Raw genomic sequence first — 11,432 nt, forward strand, 5'->3', positions numbered from 1 at the left:
GCTGCTGTAAAACAGTATCTGGTTTTACTTTTCTCTGCAGTGCTGGTTCTGACTCCTGAAACAATGTAGCACAGCTGATTAACAGACCTGGAGGAGAACTGATTTCTGCACCATTATTATAAGAGTCAGGACCAGATGACAGAAAGTGACAGACAGATGCTGCTTTCAATAGTATTTACATTTCCTCATAACTTTAAAACCCTCTGTAAACATGTAAGTAATATATGTTGCTTAGAATGCAATTCTTTATGTAAAAAAACCCATTTTAAGAGGAGTTCCCCTTTGTCATCTATATTAGTACACATTAAATGCTTTTTTACATATAATTCCATTGAGAAATAACAAGTCTTCTCCAAATATTGCCGCAGCATAACCCCAGAGTCCTCCTGGCAGGCCCCATGACCCCCAACCCCCTGGTGGTATAGTATAAGGAATATGGCTAATAAATGTGTGAGTAAACACTCTCCATATCACGGATTGTCAACCTGTGATCTTTCTCCTACAGTACTACTAAAGGTCGGACTGGGGGGGTGCAGGGCCCACCGGGGCTCCCGCCCCAGGGGCCCTGCAGGTGCCCCCGCTGGCCGCGTCCCCTAACCCCCCCGCAGGGGCCCCCCTAACCCCCTCAGGGGCCCTCACCCGGTGTCCTCCCCTGAGCGCGCGTAAATTTAACGCATCAGGGGAGGAACGGTCAGGCAGGGGGAGTGCTGGCAAGGGTTGGGTCTGGGCTGCCGGGGCCCACCGGGATTTTTCCCGGTGTCCCGGTGGCCCAGTCCGACCCTGGTTCTACTGACATATGGAGATACCTTACACAGGGTCAGAGTTAGTTCTGCTAACCCCTCAGGGGCCCCTGCTCCAGTCCCCCCCACATACACATCTTATACTACGCTGTGATTGGGGGAGTGGCAGATTGGTTCTGGGTCAGCAAGGTTTTTTCCCGGGGTCCTGCCAGCCCAGTCCTATCCTACCCCTATAGAATTTGGGGTGTTACAGCTTGATTATCCCTGCTTTAGAGTGAATCAGGCTAAACCATTTGCTTCCCCCCTCTCTATTATGCTCCTATTGTTCAGTAAACTGTGTCAATTTCTTCAGGGAAATAAAAGTGGGAAATCATTTGGGATGCAATGAAGTGTGAGGATTTAACCAGATCATAATCATAAACAGAGATGTTTTTTCATTTAAACAAGGCAAAAGCACAGCACAAGCCTATTCACTGAACTTGTGTTGAAGAAGGGGGTATACTTCCCCTTTAACCGCTCTGTGTTTTTCTCCTTAGGTTTGGCAGCTGTGCATTTAAAGGATTTAGGAGGAATAATTGCTGGAGGTGAGACTGAAGGCCGAATCCAACATCAAGTCCTGAACTCACGCACACAATACGTTTGCCTAAAGGAACTTGTCTTTTCCACCCCAGTCAGTTCCTGGAAGGGGTCCGGGCAGGTGGTGTGTACACAAGGCTGGAGTCGCAGGCGAGTGTCAGAGCAGGAACAGAACAACTAACACAATGTTGCCAGAGAAGACAAGGCGGCTGCCCGGGATGTAAAGGCTTAAGGCTCAAACACATGGAGGAAGGTCAGACGTAAAAGCTCATATGTACAGTGGCCTATCAGCCAATAGGGTAAACGTTTAAAATAAATCATTTAGTTAAACGGTTAGTTAAGCTGGGGAAGCAATTTATTAGGCCAGTTTAATTTGTGGTCTTCCTCACTTTCTTTTACTATCTGGTCAGGAAAGCCATTTGTGCAGAATGTTATCATTGTCTAACATACAGCTGCCTGAGATGTCTTACTGCTCCTATTCATTGGGCTGGTAGCACCCATGTGGGGGCATTTAGTATGACTCTAGACAAAAGCACAAGGGCACTAAGGGACAGCGATGGGTGTAGGGTTGGGAACACCCAAGTCAAGTGCCCACTCCTTGAGTGCCTGCACACAATCCCCTGCACCCTTCACCCCCTCTCCCCCACGGCACACACCTAATCCCGGCAAGCAAAGAGGTACATGCCTCTCCTTCCTACCCCTAGTACCGGCCCTGCTATGGGACGCTGAATTATCTCTATTAGTGCTTATGTCAGCAGATCAAGAATCGAGGTACAGAGTGCGGCATCAGCAGATAAAAATCAGCTTGGTCCTTACCGCTTGCCATAGCTGCCTTACCTGTGCTGCCTAACTTGCTATCTGATATAAGGGACAGGAGGGGGACAGCTACCCACCATTTGCCCTTTGTGAATACATCCCTGCTGTACACAGGTGGCAATGTATTCATTGGGATGACCAGATCACTTGAAAATTCTGGGCTAATTCCAGATATGGGATTAGAAACAGAGCTGGCAGAGCATGGCACACACAGGCAGCGTAGGGCAGAGTATGGCACACACAGGCAGCATAGGGCAGAGTATGGCACACACAGGCAGCATAGAGCAGAGTATGGCACACACAGGCAGCATAGGGCAGAGTATGGCACACACAGGCAGCATAGGGCAGAGTATGGCACACACAGGCAGCATAGGGCAGGCAGAGTATGGCACACACAGACAGCATAGAGCAGGCAGAGTATGGCACACACAGGCATCATAGGGTAGGCAGAGTATGGCACACACAGACAGCATAGAGCAGGCAGAGTATGGCACACACAGACAGCATAGGGCAGGCAGAGTGCTGCCTGTGTGTGCCAGACTCTGCCTACCCTATGCTTCCTGTGGGAGGTGAACCTGGCAGGGGTTTGTTTTGGGAGTTTGTTAGCAGTTGGAAATATCAATTAAATGGTCCCTAATTATATGCTGGGGGTTGCTGTGCTATCCACAGGGGAGGTGGAGGCATATGGATTTATGGGTACGTCTTAATATGACATAATGTAATTCTTTCACATATGAATGATGGTTGATATCCCTGCACTTGGGTTTTTGCTGCACTACCACCATTGTGATAAAATGGGTGTGGTTTGAAGTGGGTGTGGTTTAAAGGGGGGAGTGTTCAAAACTGGCTTCCATTAGCAGCTCTCCACCATGTATGTGAGAGAAATTCCGGCCCTCGGCATCGCAGAAGTTGGACAGCACTGCTATAGACTGATTAGCCAGGCTTTCAGGCTTCTTGATTGGCCAGCTAATTAGGCCCATCTGGTCAGTCTGTACCATTTACTCTGGTGCTGTAACTATAGAAGAAGTAGACCTCTATAGCTGTCCATATATCCCCCCTGGTCACTCCCCTACCTGTAAGTGGGGTACGCAGGTTGGCTGAGGGTGGGGACAGGTTGCAATGAGCACTGGGTCCCTGCAGGGGGTGCAACTGCACCTGGGCCTGCACTCCCTAGCATACCAATTGTCCCAATTTTCACGGGACAGTCACGATTTTAACAGCTCAGCCCACATTCCCCGATTCTTACTGAAAAGTCCCTCATTTCCCTTTGATCCCCTGCACTGAACTCCAAAAAAGATACAAAGTTTCTCAAACTTAATTAGATAAGTAGCTTTTGGCAGAGCTCAGAATACTCACCCATTGCACTGAGACATAATTGTAACTTATACACTAAATAGGTCTCTTGGGGGAACTGAGACTCACAGCCTAAAGGGCAACTTCACCTTCATTAGCAAAACTGTAATAGCACATAAAACAAGGCCCCAAAACCTCCAGAAATGTGTTCAAACTTTAAATAACCTGCCAAATTTTGTAAAATGAGAGTGGTATTTAGGGGGAGTAGTTGTAAAAGTGGGCCCTTACACCCGCATATTGGACTTTGGTCAGGAAACACACAGAATGATGTTTTTGGTCTGATCTCATTGTTGTGGTGCACATTGTTCCCATGCATTTTAATACCTAAAAGTTTTTGTTACAGTTTTCTGAATTTTGTGTATTTTTTGTGTGTTTTTGTAGCTGCGAGGTATCAGATAGAGCCAGACCAGGAAGGAACGGTAATGTTAATAGGTACAGTTGAACATTTCTTTTTTTTATCAATAAACAAATATGGGAAAGTGAGCTGTAAATGTTTAATGGTTTGTAAACAACATTGAGGTTATATAATCAGGTAAGGGGTTGCCTGAAATGCTGACAAATCCAAGTTCTAAATAATAAAGCTGCGCCCTCAGTCCCAGTATATTCTGAGATGGTTTCATTTGCGTACATGTATAATGAGACGGAAAAGTCACGGCTGTATAAAAGAAAGTAGTTAACCTTCAAGTTAACTTTTATTATGTTATTGAATGACCAGTAGTAACAACTTTTCAGTTGGTCTTTATTTTTTATTTTTATAGTTTTTTAATTATTTGCCGCCTTCTTCTCATTCTTTCCAATTTTTAAAGGGGGTCACTGACCCCGGCAGCCAGCAAACTATTGCTCTGTGAAGCTACAATAATATTATTATTGTAATTTTTTATTACTTATCTTTCTATTCAGGGCCTCTGCTATTCCTCTTCCAGTCTCTCATTCACTCCACTGCCTGGTTGCTAGGGTAAATTGGACCCTAGCAACCAAGATAGCTGTGGTGTCAACCTCTGTTGAAAGCTCCTGCTACAGCCCCCTTCGACTTAGATTGTAAGCTCTACTGGGCAGGGACCTCCTTCCTACTGTGTCTCATACCACATGGCACTTATATATATATTTATTGTATTTATTTATTATATCACTTGCCCTCCCTGTGTGTAATTGTGTATATTGTAAGATTGTACAGCGCTGCGTACCCTTGTGGCGCTTTATAAATAAAGTTATACATACATATATACATGTGTACTGCCCCCATTGATGGGCAGACGGGTGGAGCGCAGATGCATGGACAGGGGGAGTGGGTGGGGCCGGGGCCCACCGGGGCCCAATCCGACCCTGGGCAGCTGCTGAAATTCCAAACCGCAGAGCTGCTGAACAAAAAGCTAAATAAGTAAAAAACCACAAATAATAAAGAATGAAGACAAACTGCAAATTGTCTCAGAATATCCCTCTCTACATCATAATAAAAGATTTAGCCATTTTATCCATGTTTTTCTGCTAAAAATAATTTTAGGGTTGAGGCTGGGGATTGCATTTTGTTGCAGAATTTCTAAAAAAAAGGTCTCTGAAAATTGCAGGTAAGTAGAAAGCACTGCCGGAAGGGGAGAATGACTTGTGAAACATGTTGTTAAGTGTGAAGAAAGACTTTTATCTAATGCTAATGGGTAGGGGCGTAATTACAGAGGAGGCAAACCCTGCAGTTGCAGGGGGGGCAGTGAAGACCTATAAAGGAGAAGGAAAGGTAAAAACTAAGTAAGCTTTATGAGAAACAGGGCCATAAACATAGAAAATCTCATAGAAAAGCTTAGATAAAAAAAAAAAAACAAAGGATTTATTTTCTTCTTTTGTTTACACATGTTCTTCTGTATCAGACTTTCTGCTCTCAGAAAAATCCTTCAGGGCATGGCACAAGTCTGCTCACTTTGCTCCTCTCTCCCCCTCCCTTCTCCTCCTCCACCTCCCCTCTCTCCCCCACCCTTGTCCTCCTTCCCCTCCCATCTCTCCTCCCTCCCCCTCCCTTGTCCTCTCTCCCCCTATCATCTCTCCTCTCTCCCCCTCCCTTGTCCCCCTCCCATCTCTCCTCTCTCCCCCCTCCCTTGTCCTCCTCCCATCTCTCCCCCTCCCAACTGTGCTGTGTAATCTGAGCTACCAGCAGCCAGAGCTGCAACACAGAAACTGAGACAAGCTAAAATGGCAGCTGCAATTTAAACAAACAGAGGGAGCTTCTATAGCTGTTTACTCAGGTATGGTAAAGCTTTCTATAGCGTTCTAGCTTGCACTATTATGTGTAATCTATTGGCAATAAAATGCCAAAATGTCTTTCCTTCTCCTTTAATGAGAAATTTCAATATACATAGGTAGAATAGGTCAACTCTGTGGGGCCCAGTAACGACTGGTTACTCCACTGAGAATTATCCTTTTTTATCCCTTTTTTAGAGCTGGACTGGGGTACCCTGGGCCCTCCAGGTATCCAACTCAAGGGCCCACCTCCACTCCCTGCTCCACCCCAGCCACCGCCACTCCTGTGTAGCTTACTTACTGTGAAAAAATAAAGATGGTGGTGTGTGGACGTGGAACACATGGCAATCTTTATATTTTCACAGCAAATAAACAGTGGAGGGCAAGTGGCAAGGGCCAAATCGGGGTGCGGGCAGGTGGCAGGACCCAACAGGGTGGGGCCCACTGGATTTTTTCTTAGTAGCCCAGTGGGCCAGTCCGGCCCTGCCTTTGATTAGCAAGAGAGTATTAGCTGAGTTTTTTGAAGATTCAGAAAAAGAGAGAAAAGGCTGAAGTAAATAAAGCATTACAGGTTTATGGACAGATGCAACTGCCTCTCCTCCATATTGTGAAACAGAATCAAATTGCCATATGACCACCAGGATAGCGTGGGGGTCACCTCCATGGTCCAACCAAGAACCGCCCCTTTCATTGTTAAAGGCCTTTTTCATGACAAATGTACAAGGGCACAGTGGTTGGGGTCTAGGAAAGCCTACAAACTAAGCAAAGCAAAAGAAGTAAAAATAATACTAACTCTGAAAGGAACTTCAGATGTTTTATTTAATCAGAATGTTATTCTTTGTCTTGCTTGGATCTTATAGCAGAAAGGTAATTCCAGGTAAAGTTCTTGTACCATGTCAGCCAATCAAAATATTACAAGATAATACCATTGATTCGAAACATAACAAAAGTGGGGTAAAGGTTTAATGGATAACCCATGTGATAATTGCAAAAGCTCTCAGGCGTAGGTTCCATATTAAAAATATTAGCCAGTACCCAGCAGACTGGTCTAGCACAGCTTCTCCTGTAATAATGAGAGTGGGGGCACAACTGCTGCAAGTTGGTTAGCGGTAACTGTGGGGGGTAGGAAATAGGAGGACGGAGGAAAGCGCATTATCCACTTTGTGTGCCCCCAGAGTCAGGTTGGGCAGGGACGTTTTAATTAATGGTCAAAAGGGGCATTTGCCCAGGGCCCATCAGGATAAGGGGTCCATCAGCACACCTTTCATCCGAGATAACGTTTAGCAGAAGTATCCCTCGGTAGCAGGTAGCAGACCCCTCCATTTTAATCAATTGGAATAGGTCGACAGTATGGTTATTTTTTATTTATTTGCCTTTTTTCTTGTGCCATCACCATTTTATCATTTTTCTGCTCCCAGGGCTTTTGGTCCAGGGCGGCATATCTGGGGATAATGTCTACTTCAGTAAGTGCAGACCATCCCTTCTCTGCCTGCCTTACTATATTGAACTTCACGTGCTTGAAGGTTATTCCATCACAAATTTTATGGGGCAGTATGGGCCCAAAAATAAAATTTAAAGTGGCCCTGGGGCGAGGGTCAGGGCCGCCATCAGGGGGGCACAGGGGGTACAGCCGTCCCGGGCCCGGACAATTTTAACCTTAAAAGGGGGCCCAGCTGTGCTCAAGTATTCTTAATAGCTCGGGCCCCCTTAAATTTATTCCGGGCACCCTGTCATTGGTGGTCATTGGTGATCCTATTGGTCGCGCCCCATGCGTACATGCACGTCAGTATGCCCGGGGCGCAACCTTATAAAAGGGCCTGTCTTCTGCCGGCACTCAGAAGTGCAGAGGCTTCGCCAAGGAGGAACCGGAGGAACGCGAAGCTGCCGCTGAAGACACCGGGGGCTGTGCTGTTCCGTTCCGTTCCATGCTGTGCTGGCTACCAATGTACTTGGGGGGGGGGCTGCTGGCTACCAATGTACTTGGGGAGGGGGCCCTGCTGGCTACCAATGTACTTGGGGAGGGGGCCCTGCTGGCTACCAATGTACTTAGGGGGGGGGGGCTGCTGGCTACCAATGTACTTGGGGAGGGGGCCCTGCTGGCTACCAATGTACTTGGGGAGGGGGCCCTGCTGGCTACCAATGTACTTGGGGAGGGGGCCCTGCTGGCTACCAATGTACTTGGGGAGGGGGCCCTGCTGGCTACCAATGTACTTGGGGAGGGGGCCCTGCTGGCTACCAATGTACTTAGGGGGGGGCTGCTGGCTACCAATGTACTTGGGGGGGGTCTGCTGGCTACCAATGTACTTGGGGTTGGGGGGCCTGCTGGCTACCAATGTACTTGGGGGGCTGCTGGCTACCAATGTACTAGGGGGGGCCCTGCTTGCTACCAATGTACTAGGGGGGGGCACTGCTGGCTACCAATGTACTGGGGGGCACTGCTGGCTACCAATGTACTTGGGGGGGGCTGCTGGCTACCAATGTACTAGGGGGGCCCTGCTGGCTACCAATGTACTTAGGGGGGAGCTGCTGGCTACCAATGTACTTGGGGGGGCTACTGGCTACCAATGTACTAGGGGGGGGCACTGCTGGCTACCAATGTACTGGGGGGCACTGCTGGGCTACCAATGTACTTGGGGGGGGCCTGCTGGCTACCAATGTACTGGGGGGCACTGCTGGCTACCAATGTACTTGGGGGGGGCTGCTGGCTACCAATGTACTTGGGGGGCCCTGCTGGCTACCAATGTACTTGTGGGGGCCCTGCTGGCTACCAATGTACTTGGGGGGGGCTGCTGGCTACCAATGTACTGGGGGGCACTGCTGGCTACCAATGTACTGGGGGGGGGCCACTGCTGGCTACCAATGTACTGGGGGGGGCCACTGCTGGCTACCAATGTACTGGGGGGGGCACTGCTGGCTACCAATGTACTGGGGGGGGCCACTGCTGGCTACCAATGTACTGGGGGGGGCACTGCTGGCTACCAATGTACTGGGGGGGGGGCACTGCTGGCTACCAATGTACTGGGGGTGGCCACTGCTGGCTACCATGTATTGGGGGGGGGCCTGCTGGCTGTGAGTCTTTTGTACTGGTGGGAGGGGGGCCCAGAAAATTTTCTTGTGAGGGGCCCCGTGATTTCTGATGGCGGCCCTGGCGAGGGTACCCAGGCCCCAGTTTCTGCACATCACGTCTGCCCCCTCCCCTTCATGTGCACGTCCGTCCCCAGCCACCACTGCGGAACATACAGCCAACTTTCATTTTTAACAGCTAAGTAAGTAAGTAGTGCAGTGGAGTGGGGAGTGGGGGTGGCTGGCTTCTGGGCAGTTGGCAGCAGGGTCGGACTGGGCCGCCGGGACACTGGGAAAAATCCCGATAGGCCCCAGCCCCAGTGGGCCCTGCCGGCCCAGACCCGACCCTTGTTGGCGCTCCCTCTGACCTCTGTTCCTCCCCTGATGCATTAAATTTACGCGCGCTCAGGGGAGGACATCGGGTGGGGGACCCTGCGGAGCGGGGGTTAGGGGACGTGGCCGGTGGGGGCACTTGCAGGGCCCCTGGGGCGGGAGCCCCGGTGGGCCCTGCACCCCCCAGTCCGACCCTTGTTGGCAGGGCCCAATCCTGGTGTGCCAGTCCAACCCTGACTGAAACAATAAAAGTATTGCATATGTCAGTTTAATGTTTAGAAGGAATAATTGTATTTAATATAAGGATTAATGTACCCCCTTTTGTATATTATAAGGATATTACGGCATTCCATGGCCATATAAAGGCACAAGTTTCTTATACAGGTCTGGGAACTCAGAGCTGACTCTATTGTGGTTGCTATCGAAAGCAGTATGTGTCTGAGTTATTCCTGGTTCTGACAAACGATGTAGCAGAAACAGTTTAGACTGTTCTTTCCTTTGATGATAACCTAAGAAATCCTTACGACGGTCATCTGTACACCTTTGAGTTAAATTTTAGTATGATGTAGAGAGTAATATTCTGAGACTTCGCTTTGGAATTTTAGCAGTCATCTGGTTGCTAGGGTCCAAACTACCTTAGTGACCAGGCAATGGTTTGAATGAGAGACTGATATATTAATTGGACAGGACTTAAACAGAAAGAAAAGTAGTTAAAAATAACAATAACATTGTAGCCTTACATTGCAATTGTTGTTTGGCTGCCGGGGTCAGTGACCCCCATTTGGAAAGAGTCAGAAGAAGAAGGCAAATAATTCCAAAACTATAAATAATAAGGACCAATTAAAAAGTTGCTTAGAATTAGCCATTCTATGACATGGTAAAAGTTAACTGAAAGGTAAAACCAGTTTCTGACGCCATATGGGTTTGGATCATTAGACAAGAGGGTTATTATCACATGAAAGGCTTTAACCACAGCACAGCGATCATTTTATCTCATTTTATGACTGTATTTAATGTATTTTCCTTTTTTTTTTTCCAGATAAGATTTTGCGGCCTGTTGCACGTCTCAACAAAATACGCTGTAAATATCTGCAATTTCCCCGTGTTTATAAAACAAACGGCTGGTTACTGGAGATAAGTGGAATTTTCTGACCTTTACCACCCGTTTCCCCTAGCAACCGATCATCCGCTGCTCCAATTACAAGCCTGGGATCCCACGCTAAGCTCCCGAGCACATCCCCACTACGAGTTTGCTGTGGTTTTCATTTTAATCCCTTGGCATGAAGGCCGAGTGTGGGAGAAGGTCTAATTAATGGCAGGAACTTGAGGAATCCTGCGCAGACTGAATATTAGGATGCAATATTTGGCAAGCGTATGAATCCAGCTGTCTCTGCTACAAAGCCCGTTGCTGGGTCTCAGTGGGAAAAATCTTGTCAGGCATTAGGCTATTTCCATTCCTCCTGAATATGCACATTCTTGGCTATAATGCCCCTTCTCCCATGTTCGTATACGAATTTAGATGTATGCCAAGGCCACTACAAGCCTTTAGCATGGAAGATCTGTGCCTCTAAAGATGTCCCCAATAGCTCTCCAACTTCTACTGATTCACAGCACATTTATAGTCCTGGATAATCAGCCTTGATGAGAGTTTGAACCTTACTTTTTGCTAATATCCCATGCCCCTAAGCTTAGCTTCTTCACAGCAGCCCAGAGCACATTGAGCACGTGCAGTGCCACTGACACTCAAAAGATGGCCCAACAAGATCCAAAATGGGGAGCTGCTGCAGACAACTTTAGAGGCCGGGATCATTAGTGTTATAGGGTTGCTGAACCTATGGGTTGGTACCGGTAGCATAACACTTAAACAAAATAGCAAAGAAGGGAAAGTTGTGCCACTACATTTTAAACTATTAGGCGGGGGTGCAATGAGGTTGTGATCACAAAATACATATAGGCAACAACAACATTATCAATATATATATGGCATTAAGGCATTCTATGCATTATGCTGCCAAGAAATGGCTAGAAGGGATGACTTTGACGTAGTTGGGCAGCTTGAAGTATATTGCAATATATGGACAGACAATCCCTGTTTTTCTTAAAGGGGTGGGCATTGCTTGGTAGCTTAATGCACAGAATGTCTTAATGTCCTATATATATATATAGATAGTGGGTGAGTAACACTTAAGGAAATAGACTCTTGTTGTGGGGGACATGGGGGTCCGGACTGCTTCCTCCATTGCTGCAAATAAATCCCCGCTCCATGCTGGCTCTCAGGTAGGAGAGTGGGTAGGGATTGGGGGTTTATATCCAAGAGCATTGGGG

General features: G+C 47.7%; 1 long non-coding RNA gene across 1 annotated transcript; it reads left to right on the plus strand.

Moving 5' to 3' along the window:
- The first annotated feature begins 1,234 nt into the window (after positions 1 to 1,234).
- On the plus strand, positions 1,235 to 11,208 carry LOC108644797. Its single transcript, XR_001923337.2, has 3 exons — positions 1,235 to 1,569; positions 3,867 to 3,917; positions 10,147 to 11,208. It is a non-coding gene; the product is annotated as an uncharacterized LOC108644797 (long non-coding RNA).
- The last annotated feature ends 224 nt before the right edge of the window (positions 11,209 to 11,432 follow it).

The sequence above is a fragment of the Xenopus tropicalis genome, chromosome 5, assembly GCF_000004195.4.
Source record: "Xenopus tropicalis strain Nigerian chromosome 5, UCB_Xtro_10.0, whole genome shotgun sequence".
NCBI classification, from domain to species: Eukaryota; Metazoa; Chordata; class Amphibia; order Anura; family Pipidae; genus Xenopus; species Xenopus tropicalis.